Source organism: Phascolarctos cinereus, unplaced genomic scaffold (assembly GCF_003287225.1).
Source record: "Phascolarctos cinereus isolate Bilbo 61053 unplaced genomic scaffold, phaCin_HiC Scaffold_726;HRSCAF=1367, whole genome shotgun sequence".
Lineage (NCBI taxonomy): Eukaryota > Metazoa > Chordata > Mammalia > Diprotodontia > Phascolarctidae > Phascolarctos > Phascolarctos cinereus.
Window position 1 is genome coordinate 254,574,395 of NW_027556098.1, and position 25,519 is coordinate 254,599,913.

Here is a 25,519-nt window from a genome sequence, read left to right on the forward strand (position 1 = left end):
CCCAGATCCACACACGGGCAAAACAAGACATTCCTGCCTCAGCACTGGCAAAGAGATCCCTGCAATCCCTCTCTGATCAGCCACTGGATTCCCCCTCATTCTGTGGGCCAGCAGCTCGGGAAGCAGCTGCCCCCCCACCCCACCCCGGCCACGCTCTTGGGGAATGGAGCTGAAACCCGCCTTCCTCTCTGAGCACTGACAGAAAACAGACTTTTCCCACTGACCTTCTAAGTTGTCTTTGGCATTGGTGGATTGAGGAGTCTGGAAACCTCCACAGCTGCCCGCTATTCAGTCCTCTGGGGCCTGCTCCAGGTTTGCTGCGGCCCCTGCGCCCACGCTGCTCTGTGCTCCACTCCCAGCCCTCCGCGATACACCTTTCTGATCAATCATCCAGGTTGTCTTGGGCTGGAAATTTGTTTCACTCTGTCTTTTTGTGGGCTCTGCTGCTTCAGAATTTGTTTAGAGCCATTTTTTATGAGTATTTGGAGGGGTTTGGGGGAGAGCTCAAGCAAGTCACTGCTTTCACTCTGCCATCTTGGCTCCGCCCTCCTTATTTCATACTCTCTTAATTTGCTTATGGTGTCACCCTTTATGAGTAAATCATGTATCCATTTTGACATTATCTTGGTAAACAGTGTGAGATATTGGTCTATACCTAGTTTCTGCCATACTATTTTCCAGTTTTCCCAGCAGTTTTTGTCCAATAGTGAGAAAACAATTTTAAATTACTTTTCAAGTGGTTGTCAGAAAGGAACTATTTTGACAATACAATTATTGATGCTTGACTCTGCCCTGTATGTTTAATTCCAATGACAGAACAATTAGTGAGTGAGAAAGAAAAATAACAACCATGCTAATACCTTTGATTCATATATTTTTAACTGTTTATGTCTTATAATTTCTTAACCTATATTTATCTTTTATTTAAATGATAAAGGAAAAGAATAAAAAAAATTAAATAAATAATAATTGAAATTTGTGTAGGTTTTCAAAGGGTTTTGCAGGAGTCATTTCATTTGATGTTCATAACAACCCCATTTTATAAAGATGAGGAAATTGAGGGTGACAGTGGCTAAGCGACTGACCCAGAGTGTCACCCCTACTAAACATCTACAGTGGGATTTAAATACAAGTCTTCCTGGTATTTAGACCAGTGCTTTAATCACTAATCAATGCCACTTCTCTTATTTTTTTCATAAGCAATGCGTTCGATATTTCAAAGGAAAAAACCCTCCAAATATGTATTCAGATATATACACATAGTGTCTGAGTATACAAGTATGTGTGGGTGTGTTGGGAGAGGAAGGGAAGACTGGTGATTTTGTTTTTAACTAGAGTCCCTGACAAAAGCAGGAATGTAGAACAAAGGAACTGGGACAGAGGTCTCCAGCTCCTCTGGCTTCTCAAAATCCTTTCCCCCAAGTTAATGTGCATGGCAACTAGGACAGAAAATTGAGAAGATTGGGTAAGAATTATAAATGCAGTGATGCAGAACGGGGGTATTTTAGAAGCTCTATCCTTTTTAGAGACATAGATAGAATACAGAAGAAAATACAAAGGAAAAATAATTGGATAGCCCATGAATTAGAGAATAGAATTTTTTTAAAAACCTAGAAGGAAGAGAAATAATGAGAGACAAAAAGCATAGTTCACATTGGAAAACACTAGTTTAGAGTATATATGAGAGATAAAGATATCTGATTATCATATGTGGCCTTATCACTTAGGGCCTTGAATGCCACAGTAAGTAGTTTGGCTTTTAACTTATCAACATAACCATTGATAATTAATATAGGCACTAAGGATTTTTAAAAGCTAATAAGATGTTAGTGTACAAGATGAAATGGAGCAAAGAGAGACTAGAAGTCAGAAAGCAGTTGCAAAGCAATGGGAAAATTACAGACATGAGATAATAAAGGCTTGAATGAACATAGCTGCAATGGAAATATAAAGGAAAGGATGGGCAAAAAAGTGTCTACTTAGAGATTTTAAAATACTGTAGGTTTAGGATCCATAATGATTTGCCTCTATTCAAGCCCTGAGCCCTATCGTAGAAAACGGAATAGGCTTCTTTGACCCAAGTAATATAATGAGAAAGAACAAATGAAGTCAACATCTTCTGACACTGTTGCAATTTCCTCCAACAAACTTCATTATCAATATCATCAGTGCTTTTTATTACATGGCCATTTGATATTCCCATTCATAGACATGCTTCCATATTAGCTCTTAAAGGAAAACAAAGGCAAAAGAAAATTTTCTGTGAAAAAACGTTTGTTTAATAAATGGAAATAATGCTCAGACCATTTAATAGTATGCCTGGTACAAGAGGTACTCAGGGCACTTCAAGCATAACCATCTTTTCAAGTGACGGGAAAGTGATGCTCCTAAGGAGATATGACATAGAAATTGGTATTCCTGTGTTCTTTGTTTGGACCTGGAATATGTCCTTGGAAAAGATCATATTGACATCTTGATTCAACAGGGGTCAAGCTCCTGCTTATAAAGACAAGATTTAATCTTAATACCCCAGCTTCTTTTGTTAGTATGATTTCTACTTCCTCATGCAATGCTTCTGGAACCCTGAAGTGAATCAGTCAATACAGATTTATTAAATGTTATTGGGGCAGCTAGTTGGCACATTGGACGGAGAGCTGGACCTGGAATTAGGAAGACCTGAGTTTAAATCCCACCTCAGAGGGAGTAGCTTTGTGACCATAGACAAGTTACTTAACCTCTGGCTGTCTCAGTTTCCTCAACTGTAAAATGGGGATAACATTAGCCCCTACTTCTCAGGGTTATTGTGAGGAACAAATGAGATAATATTTGTAAAGTATTTAGCACAGTGCCTGGCACATAGCAGGTGCTTAATAAATGCTTGTTTCTTTTGTTCCTTCCTGGCTCCTGAAACTAAAAAGTGCATGTTGCTTTACTGGACACTGGACAAAAGCTTAAGGTACCCTTCCTGACTATCCTACCCCTTTAGAAAATTCAATTATCAGGAAACCTTTCACTGTGGTTAGCCCTCACAAAGAAATTTAGCAAATTGCAAAAGACCCACTGTGATGAACAGGGACCAGTTCACAAAAAACCCCCTCAAACAACCCAACCCCCTCCCCCCCAAAAAAAAATAAACAAAAAAATTCAAACAAACAAACAAACTAAAAAAACCCTTGCAACCAGCCACTAGCCACTCCTTGGGGAGATAGTCTTGTTATAAGCATCAAGCAGAAAAGGCATCGGGAAAACAGGGTGATTGCAAAGTTCAAGGCAGAAGTACCTTGGGTTTCTAGGTCAGGCAACAGGATAAATATTAGATCTACAGACTCCACGGCAAGGATGAAATGATTTAATTAAAGAGGTTGAAGGGATGCAACAAAATAAATAGCCTGCTGCATTGGATAAAGAAAATGTTTCTTTGAGGTTCTGTTCAGTTGTGTCCTACTCTTTGTGACCCGATTTCAGGTTTTCTTGGCAAACACAGTGGAGTGGTTTGCCATTTCTTTCTCCGGCTCATTTTACAAATGAGGAAACAGAGGCAAACAGGGCAAAGTGACTTGCCCAGGGTCACGCAGCTAGTAAGTGTCTGAGGCCAGATTTGAACTCAGAAAGATGAGTCTTCCCGACTCCACTGTGCTACCTAGCTACAACTTTCTCTGAAATAGAACTGTGAAATGTAAAGCCCAAATAAAAGTACAAATGAATCAATCAGTTAACAAGCCTTTATTGGTGTTTACTCTGTGTGAGGCACCATGCTAGGTACTTGGAAAACAGAGGCAAAAACAATCCCTGCCCTCAAGGAGCTCACATTCTCATGGGAGAGACAACATGTAAAGAGCTAGGTATGTAAAAGCACATTAGAGTAGATGGAAGGTAATCTGAGTGGGAAGGGTATTAGCAGGTGAAGGGGACAGGAAAGGCTTCTTGCTGAAAGTGAAATTTGAGCTGAATCTTGAAGGAATCCAGGGAAGCTAAGTGGCAGGGGTGAGGAAGGACAGCATTCCAGGAAGTGGGTACGTTCAGTGCAAAAACACAGAGAAAGGAGACAGAGTGATGTGTTTGAACAATAACAAGTATGCCAATGTTGCTGGATAACAGAATCCATGGAAATGGAGGGAATGATATGTAAGAAGATTGGAATAACAGAAAGAGGACACGTCATGAAAAGCTTTAAATTCCATAAAGAGGAATTTCCATTTCATCCTGGAGGTTTTAAGGAGCCATTGGAGTTTACTGACTAAAAGGGGGTAGTAATGGGGTGACATGGTCAGTATTATGCTTTAGGAAAATCTCTGGAAGCTGAGTGGAGGTTGGAGTGGAGAAAGAGAAGGCAAGGAAACCAATTAGAAGGCTGTTATAGTAGTTTAGGAGAAAGGTGATGATGGCCTAAAGTAAGGTAATAGCTGTTTGAGTACAGAGAAAGGAACATATTGGAAAGATGCTATGAAAGCAAACATGAAAAGACCTAAAAATATGAATGATCAACAAAAGAGATTCTTAATTTAGTAATGGTATATTTGAAGATATTTTAAGTCATTTGGGCCAGTTACCCAGAAACAAAGTCAGACAGATATCCTTCAAACACAGTGAACAAATGTTACTATTATTAGGGTACAAATTAAATCTAAGTTCTTTAGTACCTGTTTCTTAAGGGTAGGAACTATTTTCTTCTCTTTCTTTGTAACCTGTCATAGCACATACAGCCAAGAAGTGCCTAGATACATAGTAAGTGCTTAATAAATGTTTGTTGATGTCAACTAATGTCCTTTTCACTGTCATGTTTCCCCAGTGATCTTCATTGCAATAGATACCTCTTAGCTCAAAACAGTAATAATTGTTCTTGTTATTCAAGGTTAAAAAAGCAACAAAAATAAACTTTTCAAATGTCACTTGCTTATCAAGGGGAGCAATGATAACAAGTGTTGTCTAAGATTGCATAGTGAGTAAATGGTAGAACAAAACTATAATCCAAACCTTAAACTTCAAGAAAAACACTCCACTTTAGAAGAATGTGTTGCTTCTTCTAAGAATAACATTTATGTTATGGCCCTATTCTTCTTTTTCTTCCGGCTAGGCAATGGGGCTAAGTGACTTGCCCAGGGTCACACAACTAGTAAGTGTTATGTGTCTGAGGCTGGAGTTGAACTCAGGTCCCCCTGAATCCAGGGCCAGTGCTCTATCCATCTTGCCACCTAGCTGCCCCTATGGCCCCATTCTTGCAGGGCTAGTGTTGTTACATCTGCACCTTAGTATTCTAAGGGATTTGTGGGTGTCTCTCCTCCATCATTATTAACTGGAGCCATCACTGGTTGAATGGCCTCCAAATTAGGAGGCCCAAAATTACCACCCCCAGTTCCCCTAATTACTTAGTATCAGATTAGTTTTTACAAAGGGATGTTTACTTCAAAGATGTAGCAAGAACAAGTGTACAAACATTTCCTCCACATTTGAGGCAAACTCTCCTTTATACCACCTTGGTCTCTGAGAGAATAGGCTTGAAACTCAGTTCAGTTCCTATGTAATATTGGCCCCACCAAGTTCAAATCCAGATGTGGTACTACTGCCAGAATAATCCTTCCATTGGGATGGAATTTTGAAGGTCAGGTGATCAAAAGATCACTACTTGCTTCCCAGGACATCAATGTTGCACTGGCTATAAAATATGACCTGGATCCCAACTCCCAGATTCCTGCAGCTCACTCTCCCAAGGTGGGAAACATTACTCCCTTCACTCAATAACGTGAGCTCCTTAGTTACCGAAGCAAATGAGGCCAAGAGAACATAGCTAAATGCCTCCATAACCAATCAAAGAATCTTCCTTTCAACACAAGGTTAGCAGACCAGAACCAGTCACAAACTGTCTAGGAATACTTCATAGTATATCTCTCCAAGATACTTCCCTTAGAAATCATCAGGATTCTCCCTTGAAACAGCTCCTTAACATCTTTCACATGAAGAGATGTCATCTTCTCCCTAGCATCTCCATGTGGAGATGACCTCTCAGGTACTCTGGACGTGTACCAGATGTTCCCATTATACAAATACAACTACTAATGCTGCTAACATTTTTCCTAGGTTGCTGAAATCCTACTCTAGTGTTTCATCATGGCATGGAAGTGACTCTAGGTTCTCAAAACCTATGTCATCAAAGTGTAGACTTTGATAGGTTCTATTATGCTATAAAGACAGTAAGTACAATCCTTGTATAAGATGAAATGTAATTTCTGAGGACTACCTAGCTAAGCATGGAAAGGTTCATCATGAGTAGAATTACTACTGGTGATGAATTCTTTAACTATGGTAACCCATGAAGTAAAGAAAAATACAAAATAGTCCTTGTTCATGAGTAAGTTGCCTCTTTTCTATAGTAATGGTGACAGTGGTAGAAATGGTGGTAGAAGATACTAAGAATGGCACCCTTTTTTGACTGCCTAAAAACATTAACTTAGCTATTGGTATTCCAAGTGTGAGATTCTTTCTTGATGACCAATAAGTGGATATACTACTGGAGGATCTGAATCCTATCATCTTGACATTCTTGCTATTAAAAAAAAGAAGGTGCAGCTAATTGGAAGGATAGTTCTATTTCTCCTTGGAGCCAGAAGCAAATAAAGGAGTTGGCAGAGTTAGTTTTCTCCAAGGAAACTCCATTTTATGGAACATTTGGTCTTCTTGTATTGCAGTATAAGTAACTGAGAAAAGACCATCATGAAAATGATTACAGCTTATGCTCCAACGTCTGTGTCAAGGAATGAAGAGATAGAAGACCTTCCAAATTAAATACATATATACCTTGATACTTGTTGGTTTCAGTGCAAAGTGAGGTAAGGATGTAATGGTGAAAAATGCTGGAAAATATGAATCAGAAATAAGGAATAAAAGAGGCCAATGAATATACTGAAATACATTATCATGAATACTTTCTTGAAGAAAAGATTCTGAAAGCTCTAGGCATAGAAAGGACAGAATAGCATCATGAAAAAATGAAATTGTTTATATTTTAACAGATAGGAAGTGGCTCATTATCGACACAGGAGTTATTCTTAAATTAGCTGTAGGTGTAGTCAGTCAACCGATTTGTTGGAGCAAAAGTCAAAATTTACTCAAAACTAGAAGACATGATGAGAAAAAGAAGTGACGTAAAATGGAAACAACTCCATAGCAAGCTATTTAAACAAATTGTTGATTACAAAAATTGGATAGGAATGTAAGAGAGAACACGAGGGAAAGGGAATAAGCATTTATTAAATGCTTTATTATGTGCCAGTCACTTTACAAATATTACCCCATTTGATCAAATAAGCTCAGCACAGTGCTTGGCACATAGTAAGTACTATATAAATGTTAGCTATTATTATCATCACCACTATCATTATTATTATTATCCTTACAACAACCCTGTGAGGTAGGTGCTATTTCCATCTCTTTCTTTACAGTTGAGGAAACTGAGGCAGAGGTTACATGACTTGCCCAGGGTCACATAGCTAGTAAGTATCTGAGGCTGGATTTAAAAAAAATCTTCTGGACTCCAGGCTCAGCTTTCTATTCACTGTAACAACTAGCTGCCATAGACACCAACACTAACCATAATGAGATAATAAATATAAGACATTTTGCAAAACTTAAGGTGTTATAAAATGTTAGCTATTATTACCACAATACATTCGTACAGAAGTTTAACTGATAAAAATCAACTGCCATTAATGAAGAGAACAAAAGCATCTAAAATGGCTTTTTGTTTTTCAAAAACTTGACTTACCTGGCAAGTATAAAAGATATGGCAGCCGAGGGTAACACTAGCTTGTATCATAAGCTTGTTTGTAAAATATTATGGAGGATGATGTAAAATTATGAGCGGTATTGCCTCACAAAATGGAGAGAAACAGCTGAGGGGAAAAACCAGTTTAAAGAAAGCTTGATAAGAAATCCAACTAAGCAAAGACATTCCAAGGGCATTTAAAGATAAAAACAAATTAGAAAACAAATGAAAGAATGAAAAAGATCTGCAAAGATTTTTGCAATAGGCACTTTGACAATCAAAGAAAATATGGCCACCTTGCTTGGACTCCTAGACATCATAGATCTGGATGTGTTTGTAGGTGTTAGAAATGCCACTAAAAAAGAGCAATGATGGGAAAATCTGCTAGATTAGACCATGAATAGAGTGGAGCTATGCTGGAAGTAACACAGTTGTCAGAGTTTTGAGGGACAGAATCACGAGATAGCCAAGGAAAAGAAGACAGCAAAGCTGTGGAAGCCAAGAGGAGAAAACAGAATGAACTGCTTATGAGAAATTGCAGGCTCCTGCAAAAAACCTCAAACTCCCTCCTGAAATGAAGGCCATCTTTTTAATACTAATATCTACCAGTGTCATTGTCAGACAATGAGTCATGGAACACTACAGTCTCTAAAGAATTAAAATTGAGTATTGCCCAGCAGACAATGGAAAGGTTCATGGTAGGTGTTAGCAGGCAGCAACATATAATAAATAAAAAATTATGATGAACCATAATAAAGAATATTATCAAAGAAATGCATGATTAAAAAAGATGGACTTGAAAAAGTGGCCTGATTGGAGACTATCCATTGGATGATCTGTATGGACAACAGATAATCCTCTGATATTAAGAGAAAATAAGGAAGGCCGCCAACATGTTGGGTGGATCCCCTTTGGTCAATTTTTGAAAAGATTTGATCAAGTCTCACAGCCACAGAAGTGACTGTCCTAAGACACAGGTCTGATCATGTCACCCCTCTACTCAATAAACTCCAGTGGCTTCCTATTGCCTTCAGGAATAAAAACAAAATGTTCTGTTTGGCATTCAAACTTAGCCCCTTCTTTACTTTCCAGTCTTCCTTCACCTTACTTCCTATACCTTACTTCCTATACTTTACTTCCAAACACATCCTCTTTGATCCAGTGACATTGGCCTTTTAGCTGTTCCATAAACAAGATACTCTATCTCTTGGCTCCGGGCATTTTCTCTGGCTATCTCCCATGCCTGGAATGCTCTTCCTACTGTGCTCTCACCACTGACAGGCTTCCTTTAATGTCTCAACTAAAATTCCACCTTCTACAGGAAGCCTTCCCTAACCCCTCTTAATTACAGTGTTTTCTCTCTTTTAATTATTTCCTATTTATCCTGTGTATAGCTTGCTTTGTATATATTTATATGCATGTTTTCTCCTCCATTAGACTGTATGCTCCTTGAGGGCAGGGATGGTGTTTTGCTTTTTTTTTTTTGGTAACTCTAGTGCTTAGCACAGTCCTGACAAATCATAGGTGCTTAATAAATGTTCCTTATTGAGATATGGATAGGTTATAAGCTTTGTCATTGGAAGGAATATCTGCACTGATGAGGTATTTGGACAATAGTAGAAGTGTTGTGAAAAGAATCTCAGATAGTTGACAGGGTAATAGCCTGAGAATTTTCTCACTATGTTTGATCCCTATAGATTGCAAGTTCTCTCTGCTGGGGCCAATTAACTGCCATTTGTAGTTTAGCTCTACCCAGGTTCTGGAACCAATCTAAGTTCTAAGAAAGGGAAATTTAAGAACCAGTGGATCCATAATTCAAGATAAATAACTCTGTGTGTCTGTCTTTCTATTTCAAGTGTGCCTCTAGTAAACAATATATTGTTTGATTCTGGTTTCTAATCCATTTTGCTACCTGCTTCCATTTTATGGGTGAGCTCTTCCCATTCCCATTCACAGTTATGATTACTGTTTATTTCCTGCCATTCTATTTTTTTTCTATTTATCCTTCTCTCTTTTTATCCTGTCTCTCCTCAAAAGTCTGTTTTACTTCTGATCACTGCCTCCCTTAATCTGTCCTCTCATTTATTATACCTCTCTCTCATATCTTCTCGCCCCCTTCCCCCCCTATTTCCCTATTGGGTAAGATAGATTTCTATACCCATCTGTGTATATGTATTCTTTCCACTTTAAACCAGTTCCAATGATAGTGAAGTTTAAGCATCGCCTGCCACCTCCCCCCTCATTTCCCCCTCCACCATAAAAGTTCTTCTTTGCATGCCTCTTTTATGTGGGGAAATTTTCCCCATCCTACCTCTCCCTTCCCCCTTCTCCCAGCATATCCCTCTTCCTCACCCCTTCATCTTTTTTTTTTTTTTAGATCGTCCCAATATAATCAACTCATACTCATGCTCTCTATCTATGTAGGTTCTTTCTAACTGTCCTAATAGGAGTTACATGTATCACCTTCCCATATAGGAAAGTAAACAGTTTAAACTTATTGAGTCCCTTGTGATTTTGCTTTCTTGTTTACCACTTTTTTCCTCTTGAGTCTTGTGTTTGAATGTCCAATTTTTCTATTCAGCCTTGGTCTTTTCATTAGGAATATATGAAAGTCCTCTGTTTCATTGAATGTCCATTCCTGCCCACTCTCCCCCTTCCCCCAAGGATTATATTTAGTTTTGCTGGGTAGATTATTCTTATCCCAGCTCCTTTGCCTTCTGGAATATCATATTCCAAGCCTTCTGATCCTTTAACATGGAAGCTGCTAAATTTTGTGTGATCCTTACTACGGTTCCACAGCATTTTAATAGTTTCTTTCTGGATGCTTGCATTATTTTTTCCTTGACCTGAGAGTTCTGGAATTTGGCTACAATATTCCTGGGAGTTTTCATTTTGAGATTTCTTTCAGGACATTATTGGTGGATTCTTTCAACGTCTATTTTACTCTCTGGATCTAAAATAGTAAGGCAGTTTTCCTTGATAATTTCTTGAAAGATGATGTCTAGGCTCTTTTTTTGATCATGGCTTTCAGGTAATACAATAATTCTTAAATTATCTCTCTTGGATCTATTTTTCAGGTCAGTTGTTTTTCCAGTGAGATAGCTCACATTTTCTTCTATATTTTCATTCTTTTGACTTTGTTTTATTGTTTCTTGATGTCTCATGGAGTCATTAATTTCCACTTGCCCAATTCTAATTTTTAAGGCATTATTTTCTTCAGTGAACTTTTGTACCTCTTTTTCCATTTCGCTAATTTTCCTTTTAAGGAGTTCTTTTCTTCAGAGAATTTTTGTGCCTCTTTTACCAGTAGGCCAATTCTGTTTTTTAAGATTTCTATTTTCTTCAGTATTTCGTTGTGCCTCTTTTACCAAACTGTTAATTCTTTTTTCTTAATTTTCTTGCATCATTCTCATTTCTTTTTCCCAATTTCTCCTCTACCACTCTTGGTGCTTTGTTTAACTCTTCCAGGAATTTTTATTGGGCTTGGGTCCAATTGGCATTTTTCTTTGAGGCTTTGCTAGTAATTGGTTTCACATTGCTATTATTTTCTGCATTAATGTCTTGGTCTTCCCTGCCACTGCAGTTGTGTTTTATGGCCAAGTTCTGTTATTGTTGTTTGCTTGTTTTCTAGCCTACTGACTTTGAATTTTATGTTAAAGTTGGGCTCTGCTCACCTTGGGGTGGGGATGCACTTCCAAAGCTTCGGAATTTTTCATGCTGCTGTTTTCAGCAGGGTCTACAAGTTTTTTGGTACTTCCAAGGTGGTGTGATCCAGGAAGAGGTGTGGTCACTGCTCTCTTGGTCTGTCCTCTGGTCCTTAGCCAGCCTTGCTCCCCCTTATTCACAAATGCTAGTGCTCCTCTGTATCTTGGAACTGTGACCAGGGTCCCTGCTCCCTTGTGACCAACCCAAAGCGCTCCTCTCTGTCCTCAAGCTGTGACCCAGAACTGTGTATGGGCAATAAAGTTGCTAATCAGCACCAGCACCCAGTGCTAGTATAAGGTTCTCTGTAATCTCTGATCAGTTGTTTGAGCCTCCTACTTTCTCTGGACTGAGAGTTCCTGAAGCTACTGCTGTTGCCTCCAAGGCCCACCATCAGTGGTGCTGCTGCTTCTGCCATGCTTTGGGCTGGCCCCAACTCTAGTATCACACACAGACTTCTCTTGCTGACCTCCTAAGTAGTCTTAGGCTGGAGGCTGGGGAAATGTCTTATTCTGATCTTTTGCTGGCTCTGCCACTCAAAATTTGTTTTGAGAAATACTTTTAAAGTTGTTTGGAGGGGAATGTTGGGAAAATTTGGCTGGGTTGCTGCCTCTAACCCTCCATGTTGGCTCTACAACCCCAATATATGCCTTTTTGTCATAATAATGAAAGATATCTTTAAAAGACTTTAAAAGATAAATAATACACATATAAAACATTTATTAAGTGACACTCTGTGCAAGATACAGCGCTAAGCACTGGGAATAAAAATACCAGCAAAAAGAAATACAATCCCTACCCTTATGGAGCTTACTACTCTAATTGTGGAAGACCACACATAGAATGGAGGTGAAAAGTTTAGAGAGGAGATTGGGGAAGGAGGGGGAAGGTACCCATGTGGGGACAGGTAGAAGTGAAGCCAGAAGAGAAATCAGCCAGGACTGGCTCAAGGACTGCCTCAAATGGAGGTTCAAGGCAGGAACTTTTCAATGAAAGGAGGAGGCCAGACACAGGGGTGCAGGCATCTGCAGGGGAAAAAGGCACTGAGAAAAGAGGTGAAAAATTCCCAAGAGTCAGCACAGAGCCTGGGAGAAAAGTAAAGTGTGGCTGGTCTGGGCACTTCCTCCCCAACGGATAAATAAATGCTATATTATACCAAATGTTTTCATTGCATATAGTGACATCAAAGTCTAATTTTATTTTGTTGAAATGTTTTATTATATTATTTTCATATTATTAAATTTCCCTTGCATTTTAGTTATTTTAGTTGCAATTTAGTTATTACTTGCGATGGATCTTATTTTTATTACTGCTGTATTCCACTTGTATTTCATTTCCTTTTTATATCAACATTCATTAGTCACATTGTCCATAGTTTTCTTTCTCAGTTTTAATAGATACAGCACTGGACTTGAAGTCAGGAAGACCTAGGTTCAAATCCAGCCTCAGATAGTAGCTATGACCTTGGACAAGTCACTTAACCTTTTTGTTCCTTGGTTTCTTCATCTGTAAAATATGATAGTTGGAAAGTCCCTTCTCACTCCAAATCCAATGACTATATTTGCCTCACAGAAGTAACTAAGTAGCATACCATCTTATACTATATTTTGAAATAATCTACATAGTATAGGAGTTATTTGTTCTTTAAAAGGTTGGTAGAACTTGCTTCTGAATCCATCTGGATATTCCTGGTGTCTTTCTACAGAGCAACTATCTAAATATCTTAATAGATTTCTCCTTTTTGGGATTGGTCTAAAGTTTAAGTTATTTACTTCTTGTTTTGTTAATTCTTTATATTTTATACTCCTATAGTTAATTAGCAACATACTTCAGATTTAAAATTTCTATAAGCCCAAAGTTACACAATCCCTGATAATTTTCTTCATTTATTTTTGCTTTCTTTGCTCTTTTCTAAGTTTCATGACTTGGTTTTTCTCGTATTTTAAAAATTTGCTGATAAAGGACTGTTTCTTAAACAGCACCAAGATATTGCAGTCCACAGGCAGAAGGCAAGCCCACCTTGGTTTAGCCTAGACTAGTCACCAACTGTTTTTGGACATGCACATCATAAGTAAAAATGTTTGAGCCCAAGTTGTTTAGAGGGGAATTTTGGGAGAGTTTGGCTGGGTTGCTGCCTCTAATCTACCCTCTTGGCTCTACTCTAACCCCAACATATTCTTTTTGTCCTCTTAATGAGATACTTCTAATTTTATTTTTTAAATGTTTTAAAAGATAAATATATGTATATTTATTCTTCATAATGCATATTATTAAGAATGCATATTCTTCATATACATTCACATATTCTTCAGAATGTATATTCTTCATATATATATATAGATAGATATATTCCCACATATGTGTATTTACTTGCCATACACATGTACTGTATTACTAATTACTAATATTATATTCAATAAAAGCATACAAAAATATGTATGTATTAATGATATAAAAACCCTTTTTGCCTAGGTTAGGGGACTTATGAGGTATATCCAACTGTATAGCATAGTCTGTAGTGTTCTGGGGCTTGATTACAGAACAATGTCATTTACCAACAGGAACATCTGAAAGACCTTCCAAGCTAGGGGGAATCCCTCTTTCACTGATCAGCCTCTACACAAGTAGCAAACACATTTGGCAAGCATATGTCTGTGTATTTTAGGCCTCACTTGGTGTTGATATCATAGAATTGCTGAACAAAGTTATCTCTGTTGCTACATCTACCAAGGAACTGTATGTATGCGATCTGAATGTGTAGGGTGTGTTTCCCACACTTAGTGTCTAATATCTCTCATAGAGGCATAAGGACACTTACTCCCTGAGCTGGCTTGCATATGCCAACCTTCCCTCACACTAGCAGGTTCAGGTTTTCAGAGAAGGACCACCACTACCACGAGGTTACACACAAGTTATCTTAGTGTCCTAGTGGGTGACATTATTGAGGAGAAAAACTCTTCCCCTACTGACCACTTCAGTTCCTGAGCTCTAACGCTCCTCCTCTTATATAAATCCAGTCAATTACAATAATGATACATATCTTAAACATAACTATTTACTTATCAATAAAGCAGAATAAATAAGAATGATGCTATAGGTATTCATATATCAAAGAAAATGCAGGAATAATACATCTATCATAACCCACACACAAACCTGGATCACATTTGCCCAACTAATTCAATCAATTGTGTGAGTGTGCACACAATTACAGAACCCTGCCAAAGTAATACATGAGTAAAGAAAGTCCATATGCTCAGCGTAATAACTCTGGAACCATAAATTTCAGCATTCTCTTTCTATCTTGAGAAATAACCAATCCTTGATGAATGTACCTTCTGTGTTAAACAGAAACTTCTACTGCTAAGCTAAATTGAGCCACATAATGCTTGTCTAACACCTCACTAAACACATCTCACTGAAACTAGTTGATCCACTGAGTGACTTCTGTTTTCCTGTTTCTATTCTGTTCCTCTGCTCAGATAGATTACTCCTCAGCCACAATTGTAGACTCCTCCACTTCCAGTTTCAAACTTACGGATGACACAAGGCTAAAATCTGTACTTTCACCTCACTTATCTTTCTGGGTTCAGACTCTTGATCCTTTCTGTCAATACTTCACTTTAGTTTATGATTAGTAATCAAACTCTCATTTTCTGTCCATAAACCAATAAATTGCATTTGTCCTATAGAACAATTCTGGGGTCAATATGTCATCAGTACACTATATAGTCTGCCACGTTAAAAACTGAGCAACTGCACCTTTGAGTTAAACTCAACCTTCTCTGCAACTGTTTCTCAGAGTGATTGCTTCTCTTACAGCTCTGAGATTTAACTCAGCAACAACATTAAAGGAACAGGACGTTACATCAACATGAATGAATGAGAGATATGTTATTGGTGGAGAGCCTTTACAGTTGAAGTTAATTCAATAAGCACTTATTAAATGTTTATTATGATTATTATGATTATTATTCTGCTAAATACTGGGGATACAAAAATAAAAAGCAAAACATTCCCTGCCCATAAAGAACTTTTTCAGTATATAATTATAAATAAGGATATGAGGTAGTAAGTGAAAGTGGGGAATGGAGAGATCACACAAAGTGATCTAGGAAAGTTTAAGGGGAGTGAGCACACATACCATAGGGGGATTAGGGAAGACAAAAAAAGACAGAATTCTGAAAGGTTGAGTGATAAAAAAGGAATATAATTTAGGAATGGAAGATTGTGTGAACTGTTGTTTGTCAGATACACAGAGAGGGAAGGAGGGATACGTTGAGATTTGTTGAATAAATTTGGCTGTAATGGAGTCCTCTTTCACTGTAATGGCGTTCTCTTTGACTCTTCGGTCTACTTTACCCTCTCCATCCAATCAGCTGGTAGGTATAATTGATTCATCTACACAATAGCTTACATCTTTCCCCCTTTTCCCACTCTCATTGCTAGCATTTTCACCAACTTTCACCTAGGCAATTTTAATATCCTTATACTTGGTTTCCTTGACTCCAGTCTCTACTCTTTCTAATCAATTTATACTGGACACTGTTGGCAAAATAATATTCCTACTGAACAAGTTTGATTATGTTATTCCCTCATTACAAAGCTTTTAGTGAGTCTCTTTTTCTTACAGGATAAAATACAAATTCCTTGGCCTGGTACTCAAGGCTCTCCATAATCTGCCTTCAATTTTTTTCTTTTTCTCTAAAATTTTAGAAATTGGTATCTTTTATTTTTCTGTCACCTTCATTTCCCCATATCCTTTTCTTGGTCAGTCAAGTCAATAAACACTCACAAAGTGCCTACTATGTCCCAGGTCTTGTGCTAAGCAATGGGGTTACAAAGAAAGGTAAAAGATAGTCCTTGCTCTCTAGGAGCTCACATCTAATGGTGGAAACAATTACACAAGATAAAATGAAAACAAATACCAGAAGGAAGGCACTAGAATTGAGAGGGGTTGGGAAAGGCTTCTGGTAGAAGGTGAGATTTTGGCTGGGACTTCTTGGCAAGCCAGAAGAGATGGAGATGAGGAGGGAGAGCATTCCAGGCATGGGTGCAGTAGGACAAAGATGGTGGAACATAGAATCATCCCTTATAATAAAGAATAAAAAAGACTTTAAAAAAGTTTATCAAAACTAAGAAACACATAAGTCAAATTTGACATTATATGCAGTTATGTTTTATGTTGATACCCACTCTAAAAAAAGAGGAGGTGCATTCTCATCTCTTCTTTGAATTGTTTTGGTGTTGTTCTTTTGATCAGTCAGTCAACGAACATTTATTAAGCATCTACCATGTGCCAATGCTGTGATAATTGCTGGGGATACAAAGAAAGGTAAAAAACACCAACAAAACAATCCCTGCTCTCTATGAGCTCGTAATCTAGCAGGAAACAGCATGAAAATGAATAGGCACAAACAAGATAGACACAAGACTAATTGGGGATAGTCTCAGAGGGGAGACATTAAGGTTAAGGAGGACTGGGAAAAGTTTATTGCAGGAGATGAAAATTTAGCTAGCAGCTAAGTGGCACTACAATGCACAGAGCCCTGGGCCTGGAGTCAGGAAGACCTGAATTCATATTTGTCCTCAGACACTTATTAACTGTGTGACCCTGGACAAGTCACAACTTTTGGGTGTCCCAGCTTCTTTAACTGTAAAATGGGGTAATGATAGCACCAACTTCACATATTGCATTTAGCACAGAGTTCAGCACATAGTAGGAGCTGTATGAATCTTATTCCCCTTCCTAGCTGAGACTTAAAGGAAGCCAGTCAAGTTAGAAGGTCCAGACAAGGAGGGAAAGCACTCCAGGAAGGAGGAATTGCCAGGAAAATCAGGTCACCAGTTTTCTGATGTGACTGTAAAATTAAAGGGCTGTCAGTGGCGATCAAGGAAGTCTTCATGGAAGAATTAGCATTTGAGATGCGCTCAAGCTCCTGTGATACAGTAGATTTGGTGTAGAGTTCAGTGTTGAAACAGAATTCGTTCCTTATAGATGATGAAGTCCTTCAGACGCTCTTATTTGTGGACGTCATGTTGATTACTTCAAGCCATGAGCTATTCCAGACCTCCCAAGGAGAATTCCCCAAAGCTGGGGATAGGGATATGATGGAGACTCCACAACATATAGGCTTGAAGAAAACTGGGATCTGCATGTCTCCTCTAGTGAAACTAGATGTTGTTTTCCTGGTTCAGCTTTTCTCACTTTTTCTCAGTTCATATAAGACCCCCCCCCCATGCTTCTCTGTATTTACCATATTCATTGTTTCTTACGGCACAGTCATATTCTACTACATTTATGAATCGCACTTTGTTTAGCCCTTTCCAGTTGTTTATTACCATTAAAAAATGATGCTATAAATATTTTGACTATATGGGAACTTTCTTTTTTTGTCATTGACCTCCTACGGGTACATACCTACTAGCTGAATCTCTGATTCAGAGGGTATAGATACTTTAATCACTTTCTTCACATAATTTCAAATTGTTTTCCAGGAGGTCCACACTAATTTTCTAACCTTATGTGACAATACTATGTCATCATTCACTGAAGTTCCAACTACAACGTATTCTCCAAACTTAGTCCTGCCTTTTCCTTCAGTCTTGTATTTGTTTACTTCCTCTTGGTCTGAAACAAGCTCTCACATATTCCATTCTATTGAAAGCCTTCCCTTCCTTAAGAGTCTAGCTTAGGTGCTACCTCTTTTGTGAAAATGTCCCCAATTTTCCTAGCTAGAAGTGATTTTTAGCATGGTCCAATGACCATGTGACTGGATTTGGAGTCTAAGGGAATGATGGGGATGAGGAGGAGGAGGAAGATGATGTATTTATAAAACAATTTAAGGTTTACAAAATACTTTACATCTGCTATCTCTTTTGGTCCTTACAACAACCGTGTGAGGTAAGTGCTATTATATTATCCCCATTTTATAGAAGAGGAAACTGAGGCTGAGGTTAAGTGACTTGCCTAGGGTTACACAGCTAAGCAACCTTATGTAGCAGAACTTGAATCCAAGTCTTCCAAGACTCCAAGTCCAGCATTCTACCCACTGTGCGACTTAGCTGCCCCTTCTGTCTGAGTTCAAATCCTGATTCTACTTCTTATTGTCTGCAACTTTGCAAAAAAGTGACTCAATCTCTCTGGGCTTTAGCTTCCTCTAAAATGACTTCTGACATCCATTTCAGCTCTAAGCCTATGATCTTGCTCCTCTCTCTTCAATCTCCATCACCCTGACCTTCCCTGCATACTATCCCTATTTCTAATTCTTATTATAATTATTTCTGTATATATTTTACCTCTGTAATATATTACAAGCCTTTTGAGAGTGTGTACCATATCGGTTTTCCTCTTTGTACTCTCAGTCAAGCACAGTGCCTTGCAACTTAATGATGCCAAATTTAAGTGAGCCTGAAACTGACTGCCAACTGTTACCAGATAAGGATGGACTCAGGCTAAGGACTTCTACCATAGTGTTGGGGGCTTAGTGAGGATGGCTACTCCAAGAGCTTCCCCGTGGGGGATCAAGTAAAGTGTCAGCTGTGTGTCAAGTGGCTATAGACTAGGAAGCCAATTAGAAATGACCTCAATCTCATCAAACACTGACACTGGTAGATCAGAACTAAGTCAAACTTACATGTAAAGTTAGGCCAGGTTATACTCTGTGGCTCCTAGTTATAAAAATCTTTCTGTTTCTAGTTTGCATATTGAGTTTCTCATACTGTAATAAAGAGAATTTTGTAGTCTGAATGGCTAGACTGACACAAAAGGTTCTGATGATCTACCCTGGACAGGAATAAAAAAAGATAAAGGAACTAGGAGGGGCTCCTAAGGTCAAGGTCAACTGACCATTGATCATTCACATAGTTATGGCAGAAATGACTAGCATTCTGGGAGGATTCTTCAGAGGGCTTCCTTTCTGATTTTGTTACAGAATCAACATTGGTAAGCAGGGTTTGGACATTTTGTAATTTACTTTTTGATTGTTGCTATCTCTTCTAGAGCAAGAAGACTTTGACAAGCTTTATGTAGCTCCAAATTCTTTGACTTGGGCTTGGAAAGAGGCCAACATATTTAAATATTGGGGATATATTGATACCTCCTCAAACATCTTACCCTCCAAGTTTATTTATTACTACTATGACCTACCTCTTTATTCCTTCTAAGCCACACATAAAGATGGTCATACATTTGACCTCACCACCTTTGTAGGTAGACTTCTCTAGCCATCTTGCGTTTGTCTACTGATTTATCTCAGAGGTAAAAATCACTCCTATGTATTGGGCAGGAAAATAATCCCTGATTAATTTGTTCTACATGGCTAAAAATATTTAAGCCTAGGGAAAGGTTAAGGCCTGTTTTCAAGGTCACAAAGGTAGACCCCGAAATAATAAAGAAAAGGCTTCCGAGTTAATATTTTTCTTCTAGTTGCAGGTTTTTAGACTTATTCTCAAAATAACCTGCCCCTCCCATTCCCTTGCATTCCAGATCCACCTGGCATTACCTATTATGATCATTTTCTTTCTTAAAAGCAGTGGTGAAAAATCACATGAAGGGGTTTTTCTTTTTTCTCTTTTATATTAAGTTTTTTGTGGTTTAAAACAGTAATTAGAGGGAGTGGATGTCAACAGTCTGCCCTTCTATGATAATCATCTGAGAAGTGGTTATTATATGTCCTTTTATCCCTCTAAAATAATTACTTGAGGGAGAGGTCATTTCTTTGAAAGTCTAAAGGTCACTTCTCAATAAAAACCAAGCAAAGATATTTGTTAAAATATCCTGCAATATCTCAACTTTTATGAATCAGTACATTCCTCTATGGGCAGTATGGTTATATATAAATGTCTATAAATACACATACACACTTATACATACACACACACACACATACATATATATACACACACACAATACATATCTCATTTGATCCTCATAACAACCCTGTGAAGTCGGTTTTAATATATATAATATATATTTGTAGAATTTATAGAAATATATATGTATATGTGTGTCTGCATGTGTGTCTGCATGTACATATGTAGATATATGTATATATGTATACATACATACATACATATATATATAGAGAGATGAGAGAGAGAGAGAGAGAGAGAGAGAGAGAGAGAGAGAGAGAGAGAGAGAGTTTTCTTTTGTGTGTTGTCTTCTCCCATTAGATTTGAGGGCAAGAACTGTCATTCTTTTAAGTGCTTAATAAATGTTTATTGAATTGAATTAAACATACACACATATGTGTGTATGTGTTTGTGTCCCATAAAATTTGCCTCACCAGAATGACAGAGTTGTGGTGAGGATCAAATGAGATAATGTACCTAAAGCACTTTGAAAACCTTAAAATGCTAAATAAATTCTAGCTATTATTATGTTAATTTTACTTTGGTTAAGAGTTATTTTCTTTCCTTTATTCAAGCCTGCTGAGGATGCCAGAGCAATCTTATGTTCCTCCCCCTCCCATCCCTAGAAAGAACCTTTAAATCCCTGTGTTTGCTCATTTTGTTTTGTTGTTAGCAATATTTCTTTGTTTCTACGTTAAACCAGTCTAATCCAAAGCAGAAGGAAAGCAAATATTTAAGATTCTCTTGCTTATAGCTGTAATTAACTAGCACTTAACTAAAAGTAAAGATTCTCTGCTAAGTATTACATCAATTAATTTCTTGTATGCCCCTTATATACATATATACATTATTATCTGGATGTTTTTGATTAGGAAATAAAATCATTTGTACTAGAATAAGAGAACACACATATACATCTACATGTATATATTTCTTTGTACTCGGGTTTTGTAAAAAGAACATTTCAGTGATTATTGTTCATCATTGATCTTAAATTAATACAGGCGATTTAGTCTCCACTTGGTCCTGTTGTTGGCAAAAATTAAGAGCTCACAGATAAAGCACACTTCTGAAAAAATTTCCTATCCTAACCTGAGTCTAAAGGAAGATAAGAATATTTCTTCATGTAACCAGGTTCCAGAATTGACAGAAAGTTACATTTTTAGTTTGCACCCCATAAGCCTCATATGATATAGATTTGGAAACAAAATAAGACAGATAGTAACTTCATAGCCCCCATGTACATAAGGAAGGACTAAAGTCCCACCCTTAGGTCACTGCTTTTTTTTTTTTTAAGCCCCATGCCAGCAGTTAGGTTCAGCAGTGGGTAAGAACCACAGATACACCAGGTTTGTGGAATATAAGTCCAAATGGAAGTGTCCCAGACCTAAATAAGCAGCTGCATCCCTCCTACTTCTAACTCTCCTACTTTTCTACTGAAAAAATGGATGACATGCTTCAGAACTTTCCCCTGTCTTTCCTCATTCTATCCTCTTCTATTCCAGTCTCTGATGAAAAAGTGGTTCTATTTTAGCCAAATCTGACCCCTCTACTTGGGCTCTTCATCCTTTCCCCTACTGTTCTCCAGAAACTTGCCTGTGATTGATTTTCAATTAAAAGCAAGCAAGGATTTTTGTTGACATATTGCAATATCTCAACTTTTACATATCTCTACATTCCTCTATGGGCAATATGGGCAAACCCTCCCCCCTCCCCCCATCCAAACTTCTAGAGGGCAGGGACTGTTTTCAGTTTTTTGGTTTGTAACAGTGTTTCTCTGGCTTCTACTGTTTTAAGGCCAGGTCTTGTTACACTGCTCCATCCCCCTAACCTAGGATTCTCTGGAGCTGTTGGAAGATGAGGCTTTTCTCTGGCTTGGCTAGAGCTCCCATTTTAGGGGCAAATGACTTGCACCCAGTTCCGCTGAGCCACTTAATTTAGCTTTTACAAAGGCATATTTACTTCAAAGGTATAATATGAGAAAACATACAAACATTTTCCCCAGCACCTGAGAGCCTAATCCCTCCTATACCATCTCAGTCTCTAGGAAGTATCAGTTCTTACCTAGCATTAATTCCAACAAATTCAAGTCTATCCTGAATCGTTGCTGGGCTGGCTTCAATATGTGGTCTAGAGTGCTTCAGGCCAAAGTCCCCAGGGCTCACTTTTCTGGGTCTGGAACTCCACTTTCTGTAGCTAGAAGTGAAAAAGACAAATGAAACAGACCAAAACTCCAAGCCCATTTCTTGGGGCCTCACGGAGGAGGCCTATGGAGAAAAGGGAGGTATATCAGAGGAGTGCCTCCCTTCTCCTACCCCCACCCCCAACTCCCTTACTTCACAGTGTTACCTGCTGTGAGTGAATGAATCCACCCCTGGAGGCAAATGCTGGAAAAGAGGACAATCATATTTAGTAAGGTCAATTTAAAGACACAGATAATTCTGACTACATAGGCAATATAAAAGGCTGCTCCCAACCATATGGTAGGCCAATTCAGAATGTTCAGGCATGCTTTAGTTCCCCTGCCTTTCAGAAGCAAGTCCCAGGCATTTCCTACCTACCTGACACAATTTTCATTGGTCTGGATATGTGCCAAACCTCCATTACACTTGTATTCCCAGGACTTTGCACACCACCTGCACATAGTAAGCACAACTTAAAAAATGCTTTCTCCTTGATTGATTTGATGACACCCCTCTATCCTGATTCTTCTTCTACCTACTTGACTGTACTTTCTCAGTCTCTCCTCCTGGATCATCATTCATGTCCCACAACCTAACTGTGGTTCACTTAGATTCATTGCTGGGCCTTCTTCTGTATCTACATTCTTTCCCCTTGGTGACATTTTGGGTACAGTTCCAAATTGCTTGTGAATGGTTGGATCATTTCTTAACCCTACCAACAGTGCATTAGTCTGCTTTTTTTCCCCCATATCTTCTCCAAAAATGGCCATTTTCCAGTTTTTGTCATCTCTGCTAATCTGATGGTAGAACCTCAGAGTTATTTTAATGTGTATTTCTTCTTTCGAAAACTGTCTATTCATAGCCTTTGATCATTTATCTATTGGGAAATGGTTCTTGTTCCTGTATGTTCGTATCAATTTCCTACATATTTTGGATGTCAGACCTTTAGCAGAGAAATTTGCTTCAATGATTATTTTGCTGTTAACTGTTTACCTTCTAATTTTAATTGCATTAATTTTGTTTGTGCAAAACCCTTTAAATTTTATACCCTACTTTTCCAGGTCTTTTCCCCATTAAAATGTTATTAATATCTTTAGATTTTATATCACCTGCATTTTCCAATAAATCCTTCCACCTCCCCTTCAGAGAGAATTATCCATTATAACAAAGAATAAAAAAGAGAAAAAGAGAGTTCAGTAAAGTAAATCAGTATATTAACCTAGTGTGACACCATATTCAGGGTTTTACCCATAATCTTCCACTTTTGCAATGAAGGAAGGGAGGCCTAGGCTTATTTCTTCATTCCCTTTCATTCACTCTGTGTTCCATTAGCACCTGACATTCACTGCACTGGCATTCCATCTTCTGCCCTGCAACTGTATAATATATTTCCTCTCTTCTACCTCTTAGATTTCCTAGGTATCTCCAGACTCAACTCATGAGCCACTATAGAAAGCCTTTCCTGTCTTGACTGTTGCTGATTTCTCTTTCCTCAAATGTTATTGCAAATGTGTGTTGAGAGTGGGGTATATAAAGTGTGAGTTAAGGTTGGAAAAGGAGGTCGAAGCTAGATAGTTGAGGGCTTTGAAGGTTAAGGCCAAAGAGCTTTTATTTTATTCAATAGGCATTGAAGGAATCACTGAATAGGAGAATAATATGATCTTGGCTGTACCTGGTAATGGTATATAGATGGTTTAAGGGAAAACATTAGAGAAAAGAAGACAGATTAGGTTAAAAATCAAATCAACAACCACTTATGGATTTCTTACTATGTACAAAGTATTTTGCTGGATGCTATTTGATTGCAGAGGACAATTTTTTTTTTCCTAACGGAATTCATCTACTATGTTATAATGGAAGTCAATATGGAAACTGACTTCTTAGCAAACTTTAAACATTTTTGGCCCATTATTTTAGGGATAGTTGTTCAGTTGAATACAATCTCTACAGAACAGACACAGAACCAGACAGAACCTTGCTTTGCCCCCTACCCTTACTCACTTTTGTAAGCTAGTATTTAAAAATAAAACAGACCTTTTCTTTTTAACAGGAATTTACTGGATAATTTTAAGTAATTAAACTAATTTCCTGGAACAAGAAAAATTAAAGCTGGGCTGCCTGAAATGAAGGACAGGCTTTCAAATGATGCACTTTAAAAATAGAAAGAAGGAAACAGTTCCACTAGTTTACACTTCGATGTACTTCTCACAGAACTTGTCAATTTTTTTCTCTCTCTTCCCAGTCTTATCAACTTCCTTTGTCTCTTTGGGTAATATTATCCTTGTCGGGTTTCATCCTATTCTTCCCTTTGCAGTTCTCGCTGTCTGGAAAAATATATTTAGAGAGTATATTTATAAGCATCATCAAAATTCATACCCAACAGGCAGGCTGTCTTTTTGCAGATTACTTACCCTTCCTCTTACATCACCGAGCTAAATATACATGCTTATATCGAATCTTTACTTTTCTCTTCTTCTTTGGTAAGGTACTTTGGGGTAAATCATTTGCCCGTTCTGGGCCTCAGTTTCCCCACCTGTAAAATAAGGGGGATTGGGCTTTGAGATCTTAGAAGATTTCATCTAACTTTACTATTGTGTTCCCATGAAGCATTTTTGAAAATGCCGTTTTGAAAGAAAGATTAGACTTTGCAAATGACTCAAGCTCCAGGGGTGTTTGCTGCGGAGGCGGGCTTTTCCCCTTCCCAGCCCAGAACCGAATGATAAATCTTCTCACTCCTTACCCCTCGGGCGGGGATGTGGTGGGAGCAGAGTTGCATCATTCCACCTCGGGGTCTAAATTGCCCGAATAAATCAGGCAAAGACCCAACTTCCTAGCCCTGTCTTCCGTACCATCCGGGCCACCTTGGCTGCTCTGGCTTCCCGGCTCAGATCATCCATTCCCTGAGAAGGCAAGGGAGGGAGGCGGCAGGAGGGAGGGCACTAGGACCCGTAGGGACGTGCCGGCGGCGCCTCCCCGCCCCCTCAGACCCTACCCCGCTACACGTTGGGGGCGGAGTTCTCAC

The 25,519-nt window shown here is 38.4% G+C and overlaps 1 long non-coding RNA gene across 2 annotated transcripts; it reads right to left on the reverse strand.

Annotated features, from left to right (window-relative positions):
• Positions 1 to 3,704: 3,704 nt before the first annotated feature.
• Positions 3,705 to 25,512, reverse strand: LOC110215563 (uncharacterized). 2 transcript variants are annotated; one of them, XR_002326572.2, is made up of 7 exons: positions 25,238 to 25,512; positions 24,909 to 25,030; positions 24,532 to 24,821; positions 22,876 to 22,950; positions 22,664 to 22,701; positions 22,379 to 22,510; positions 3,705 to 16,552 (listed from the first exon to the last, which is right to left on the reverse strand). It is a non-coding gene; the product is annotated as an uncharacterized LOC110215563 (long non-coding RNA). The 2 variants fall into 2 exon arrangements; XR_013483077.1 differs by adding an exon at positions 16,658 to 16,778 and having other exon boundaries at positions 22,876 to 24,821.
• Between the last annotated feature and the right edge of the window lie 7 nt (positions 25,513 to 25,519).